Source organism: Paralichthys olivaceus, chromosome 22 (genome assembly GCF_024713975.1).
Source record: "Paralichthys olivaceus isolate ysfri-2021 chromosome 22, ASM2471397v2, whole genome shotgun sequence".
In the NCBI taxonomy this organism is placed as follows: domain Eukaryota; kingdom Metazoa; phylum Chordata; class Actinopteri; order Pleuronectiformes; family Paralichthyidae; genus Paralichthys; species Paralichthys olivaceus.
This window is the reverse complement of record NC_091114.1, coordinates 12,954,213-12,961,799: the sequence shown is the minus strand read 5'-3', so window position 1 is coordinate 12,961,799 and position 7,587 is coordinate 12,954,213.

The window sequence follows — 7,587 nt, the reverse complement described above, 5'->3', positions numbered from 1 at the left end:
GGCTCAGTTTTCCCAAAAACCTTTATCTGCCGCGATATGTAGTGAGGAGAGGTGAGGTGTGTGTGTGTGTGCATGGGTCCCTGTGTGTGTGTGTGTGTTTGTGTGTAACATAGGATATTCAGGGGAAGTAGATGGAGGGCTTACAGAACGGCTAAGTCAGGAAAACAAGTCTCAGGAAACCCTACACTCCACTCTGGCACCAACACAGGCGTTCTTTCTTTCTCTTCCTCTGTCTCACTCTTTCTCTCTGTCTCTCTCTTCTCAGCTCGCCTGTCTTGCTGTATCTCTCACGCAGGGCCGGACCAAGCCGTTAAGGGGCCCTGGCAGAGTTTGATTTGGGGTGCGGCCACCAGTACTGTTGACTAATACTCAGTTCTTGATCAACCATCCACCTAAATTCAAGAGATTCAAGACTTTATTGTTATATGTACAGTAAAAATGGACTTTGTACTATACCATGAAATTCTTACTTTGCTAGTCCTCCATTGAGATGAATCACAAACGTAGGATTAAACACAGAAATGAATACACTCCTGTGACTAATTATTACTTCCACCAAGGAGTGACAATTCCTGACTTATCTAGTGACGTAAGATGTCCTTTTAACGGCCTTCCTTTTCCAGTAAAGAATCAAAATGTTTACTTTGGTAAATTTTGTCCTCAAGTCACATGATATACTTGATTAATTCCCGAAATAACCTGTGTCGTCCTTCTGAAATTGTGTCCTGTAAAGAGACCAGCAGAGACAGGCAACATGGTTAAATCATACTTTTGGTTCAAGTTTAAAAAAGCTCGTTGCTCGTAACTTGATAAAGAACTCAATTGGGATTTTTACAGAATGTCTGTGTGATAAAGAAATGTCTCTTGCTTTTTTAATGTGTTTTATCTTTTTCGTCTTTGTTTCAGGGTCTTAATGTCCCATCTTCTTTTTTTCTCTAATTTCCTGCCTCATCTCTTTCTCTCTCTGTGGCAATTCTCTCATCTCTCCATCAGTTCAGTTAAAGGGAGCTTTGTATGTTATGTATGTCACTCTTTTTCTCACCCACTCGTCTCCTCTTTCTGCCTCTGAGGCACGCACACACACACACTCCCCCTGCCTAAAACCTTTGTCTTATCCCTTTTCCACTATCCATACAGCCCTTGTCTGTCTGTGTCACCCCCTGTTCCTTTTTAAAAATATTTTCCACTGTTTTTCCATTCCTCTTCTCCCTATTCTCTCCATCTCCCCCCTCTTTCCACAACTCTGGACCCCTCGCTGCACCTCCCACAACAAACACACCAACTTATAACCAACCCCAATCATCCCATTTCCCCTTTTTCCATTTGTTTTAGCCATCTTTTTTTTCCCTCCCCCATCGTTTTTCCCTCCTCTCCTGACACCTCATTCTCTCTCTCTCTTGTTTTCCTCCATCTATCATTATCAGCCTCTGTTTCCTACTCCACCTTATCAGCTTGTCCGCTCACTTCTCTGCCTCCTCACCCCACCACCCTCACCCCCGCAGCTCTTCTCTCTCCTCTCCTCTCATCTTTCTCGATCTCTCTCTTTTCCAGCTCTTTCCGTGTCCTCGGCGTGTCTGTGGGGGCAGCGAGTGGTCAGGCCTGCCTGCAGGCATCAACAGCACAGGGCCACTGCCTCGGGCTCTGTGTGTGTGTGTGTGTGTCAGGCTGGTTGGCAAGGTGCCCAGACCCACCTCCTATGATGAAACTCACTTCTTTTCTTCATAGTTGCTGCCCAGACTGACCCTTACACACACATGCACACGTACACACAGGCATGCGAACACACACACACACACAAACACACACAGGCATGCAAACACATTCACAAACAGCCTGGCTGCATGGCACACAGATGTGAGGCACAGATAAGTTTATTGAAAAGCCAGAAAGCAGAAAATCACCTCCTCCGTATTTCTGTCTGTTGGCCTCTGTGTACTCTCAGTGCATTTAGATGTGTTGTGACACACACACACACACACACACACACACACACACACACACACACACACACACACACACACACACACAGTGTCTACAGTGTGTTTTTGGCAGCCGCATTGTGTATATGCATGTCACACACAATGGGCCTGACTTCCACTAATTCCCATTCTACAAATTGATGTGTATATCATTCAATTTGGGATGTTTGCATTAGATTAAATCCCAACAACACAAAGCTGTTCTCCCCGACAATAAATAACAAACATCTGTGGAGCTCAGTGGTTTCCAGCTGCTATGTTCTGATCAAGTGCTCAGTTATCACATTGCTTTAATCGATAACTGATTTCCACTATTTGTATGAAAAGCTAACATTGAGAAAAGCTCCTGTTTATACTTTGATAGCATTGAAGCAAACGTGTCCAGTCTGTGTAGTTTGGTCCAGTTTTATTTATAGAAGATATAGATGATATTGTTTTTAGTTATTTTAGAAGCACCACAGGACTTCTGGATTGATCAGACAGAAAGTACAAAGATTTTGAGCTGATTCAGAGAAAGAGCAGGATTTTTTTGTTATAGTGAAAAGATAAAGTTAAGCTGATATTTTGACTCAAGTGAATGCAGTACACTTCCTGAGGTCTGTCCCCTCTGACAAGTATTTGATTTCATCTCTGCCATGTGCAGTAAATGCTTTTTGTGAGCATCATAAATGTGTTTACTGCCATATACAGAAGACACATAACAGGACCATACCAGAAACAGAGCTGTGTTTTATATATCAATTCATAAAATGGCTTTATTAGTCACCATTTTGATTTGTTGTCCATAAAGAATACTCTTGTGAATTGTAGAAAGGAAATATTATGAATCCTGCAGAGGGTCTTATTTCTAAGATTTTGCCAGTAAAGTTTAATTGAGAAAACTTTTTCCATCAAACTTCATTTGAAGTGAACCAGCGATATTGTGATGTGAGGTGACGCAGTGTGCGCTGACGTTATCTGTTGATGAAGAATATTTACTGCACTGAACCACCAACAAATGTTCCGATAATTCAAATGTTTTGACAACTTTGAATTATGCGTGAGTTGATTTTTCCTTCGTCATCTGTATAAAAGTCAACAGGAACAGTGAGTTCAAACTGGGCTCATGGGAGGAGCGGCTGATGTTTTATCAGTCCTCTGGCGCATCTTGCACGGTCGTGTCACTCTTTCCATGTCATGGTCAACTAGCGTGTGGCTGCTGGTCTCCACACTCCCATATCTGCTCCTTGAGGACTTTAAGCCCGACTCTCAAATTTGAAAAGCAGCGTTATTTATTCCCGCCGCCTGATGTGATGTGATTTATCCTTGCACCCCCGTCTTTTAATGACTTTATATCTCCTGAGTGATAGAAAGAGGAGCAATAGATTAATAGAAAAGACAACTTGTCCCAGATCCGTTCCCCAGATGTAACACAAACGAATAAGTCCAGGGCCAGGCCGCTAGCAACCTCGGGCCGCTTGTTCCCTGACACTTGGATGCCAGCTCCTCTGTGGTTTCAGCCAATGAGCTCACCCCTTTTTGAAAATAACAGCCGTGACATCATCGTTTGTGGCCCATCGCAGCTCCCACCCAGTCAGGAAAACGGAGGTAACCCGCAGCGGAGGGAGGAAGAGGCTAAAATTGAACGGAAAGAATAAGAGAAAAAAGGGGGAAGATGGGGAAATTATTTTTATGTAAAGGTAATAAGGTTGGTTTATAGGCAGGAAAAGGGGGAGGAGAGGGTGAGGCTGGACTGAGGACTGACAACAGAGATGCATTTAAATGGATACACATTTTTCTTTTGGCCTCTATTGATATTTTGACTCGCTCCCTGCCTGCGTCTGCAACGTTACTTTTTGAGTGGTTTTATTTGTAGATCAGCGAAGTTTCATCTCCCCCCCCCCCTCTTCCTTTTTCCCCGGAGGTCATCAACTGAGGAACCAGCTGCCGTTCATGACACTGCCCATCACACTCATCTCCCGACCTTTCACCTTTGACCTTCTGCAGGAACACCCCCCCCCCGATAAAGAAGCACACGTTTGATTTAATGGCCAATAAACCTCATTTAGACCACCTGATGCACACGTAGGAGGACACACGTCTGCACACAAGAGAAGATGTCAAACAAGCCTCCTCTCGTTCACACATTCATTTATTCAACCTTAACTTACATCTCATTGAACCAGAGGGCGGCTCATTGAGAGCAGTTCGCTTTTTTGAATTGGCTTACAAAAGACATTAAGAGCAGGCCTTGGATATTAAGACTTGCTAATGTAAAATCTGAAAGTAAAAATCTGAAGAAGAGAGTAGCAAAACATTGAAAGGCCTTTTTATCAAACTCTGGATTTCTGACCCTCGTGAGCTGATGTGCAAACTAAGATATATGTTTATGTTGGAAACAGCAGGTAAAGTTTGAACCTCTCTGAAGACAATCCGATTTAAACCTATGAGGCATTTGTAAATCCTGGCTCCTATTTGATATTGCTATAAGATGAAGTTATTGTATATCGATAATTGTATCGTCTGAATAAAAATGATATTTAGAATCTTTGAGATGAAATTGTAGTGTAGTGTTTATAGAAAGAACTGCAGAGGCTCTAGAACTGAACCCTGAGGAATGCCTTAGAAAAACCAGACATTATCAACAAATACAAGACTGTCCTCAAAGAAGATTGATAGGATCAGTTGTTTCAGCAAGTGGCTTTTGTTTGCTTCTTGTTTCCAACTGACAGTTAACCACAATTGTTTCCCTGTGTTGATGTAGTGTTAGCATAAGTCAGACTGGGATTTGTGATGGTTTTAGAATTCTTCCTTCTGATTGTTCAGAAATGTTGCGACTTCATATTTCGTTGTTAGTTTTGGCAGTAAAAATATTGATTTTCTTTTTTTGGCATCAGAAAATTCATAAGGCCGGACTGCTTTTAGCCAAAATTATGTCAATTATGTCATTTAACCCTCGACAGTGATTTGTCCTTAACTTTTATCTCAGCAGCTCCTGGGTAAATCACATTGTCCTTCGTTGTTGTGGAAAGAAGAATGTGGAAATATTTGTTCCTGTTGCAGACTTGGGAGGATTTTTCCAGACATCCGCTGTCGTGACTTGAATCGCCGGCTCTGTGGTCACAACCTCACTTCATTAACCTTGAGGGGGTGAATGTCACCCTCTCCTCTCGGTGATGTCATGTTCGGTGAAGGGGCTGGGGGGCGTCTCAGGGGGGGGATCTGCATGCCTGTGTGTGTGAAGCTGGTGGTAGAAAGGAGGAGGAGGACAAGTGCGGAGGTGGGGGGATCCTATTTGTTTGTTTTGCCCTCCAGACGTGTCCGAGAGCAGATTAAGGGATTTAGCTCGGGGGGGTGGAAGAGGGGCACATGAGGGACTTAAACTCCTCGCCCATCTACATGGCTGGTTGACGAACGTGCGCACAGACGCCAAAGAGGTCAAAGAAATCAAGATTGTTTTCTTGTTTAAGAAGCAAAGGCAGCGAAGGATGAATCGGTGAATGCATGAGTGGAGACAAAATGATGGTGGAAGAGAGGAAACGCAGACAGGAAGTCATGTGTTGTCACAGTGATACCACTTCCAGCCGTCTGATCTTCTCTTGTTTTAGTGCTAATCCTGTTCTTAAGCAACAGAATTAGGGAACCGCTATTTCGTAGCTTTGCCGCCTCTTGCACGCGATGGCAGGGAACAGGAGCGCCACCATTTCCAAGATTGTAGCTCTCATTATGCCTGTAGAATAAATCATTGTGTTTATTATGATGTGATATATTTTGTTTTTAGGTTCTTTTTTTATATGTGAAACCAAATAGAACAGTTTTTTTATGTACAAGTAATTTTGGGGGTATTTATATTTAATAGAAATGTATATTGAAGTATTTTTTCCTCTACTACAGTTATCTGTATATACATATATAAAATATATACTGAAAATGTGCATTCTGCTAAAAGAGATCCTTTACTTTTGTAATACTTTTAAACAAAATTTAAACTAAAATATTTTTATATTCAACAATATTTGTATCTTTATTCATTTAAATGATATAGATACTTCTTTTACAATTGAAAACAAATACTCTTATATATTTTTGAATTTAAAAACAAATAATCATTTTATTATTTTCTCCCTTGGGATTGTTTAATTAACTGATTGTTTCAGCTTTGAAAAATTACTTCTTTTAGCTTCTTGAACACAAAACGCATCACTACCTCCACCTCTATCTAACACCAGCCTGCCACGTGCACGTGTGTGTGTGTGTGTGTGTCTGCAAGAGGAAGGAGGTGGGGTTAGGGGTGGGTGCAAACTGCAAACAAACGGACGAACGCCAAGCTCAAATTCAACCGCAGGTCGGCAAGGCTGGGCCCGGGGCCTGCCGTGGTGTGGCTCTTTTGTAATGTATATCAAGTTCACCAAGGGCCTTTTCATCTGACAGGCCATTGTTGGGGGGTGTGGGCTAGCCAGCGTTCCACTCCCCTCTTAACCCCACCCACCCGGCACGGGAGCAGGTTGGCTTGCAATTGTTTTATGGAAATGCACGCGGGCCTGGCCGGGTGTCTGCCAGGCGAGGACGGAGGGGAGGGGAAGGAGGGGGATTCTGTGTGTGTGTGTGTGTGTGTGTGTGTGTGTGTGTGTGTGTGTGTGTGTGTGTGTGTGTGTGTGTGTGTGGTTGGCTGGGGGGGGGGGCTAGTGGATGTGACGCCGACCCCAGCGAACGCCCCTGACCCTGAGCAGATGGCGAGGCAGGGTCTCTCCGCTGAGCCAGAATTAATAGCGTGTGCCATGTCATATTGTCTGAGACGGCCCTGACTAAAACTCCCCCACCCCCCTCACCCCCACTTCTATGCTGATTTCTGCAACCCCCTCACCCCCTCCCCTTCCTCCATCCTTCTCTCACTTACCCACACTCTCCCTAGCTTCTTCACCATCTCTATCTGCTACCTCCCCTCTTTTTCTTCCTGTCCTCCCCTCTCGGCCTCTCTTCTTCTCCTTCTGGGCCTTCTTTACCTCCCATACATCACATCACTTGTCTCTTCATATCCCCCCCACCCTCACAGGCCCCCCAGCATCCACACCGAGTGCTTGCTCTTCCAGGCCCTCGTGTGCTCACTCATTCACTCCTTCATTTATTCACGTGCGCCTCATTCATCTCCCCTCTTTAACAGACACTCATTCACAGGTTTGCCCACTCGCCGAGGCTTTATAGGAGGACAATTAAGGCACCTGCGTTTCCAAAGCTCCCCCGCTGAATGCCTGCCACCCCGTTTCCTCACCCGTCTGTTCACACTATACCACCACTGTCCACTTGTTCACTTGTCCTCGTATCCGGCCGTGTTTCAGAGCTTCTGGATCAGCCTGATCACTCAAGCCTCATAAATGCAGATAGATCTTAAATTGTCTCCTTCTTTCCTCCATTTAAAACCACAGAGAACTGAGCTTTTCAAAAATTCTCCTGAAAGAAGATTACTGAGAAAAAAGTTTTTCAAAAAAAGGGGAATTTGTGGTGGGCATGCATTTTTGAGAATCTTGTCTTTCTGGTGAAAACGCTGTGAGAGAATTTCCTCAGAATTGATGAAAAGCCACATGGCACAAACGTGCAGATGCAGGTTGAAGTCATGTGGCCAAAAATGTGA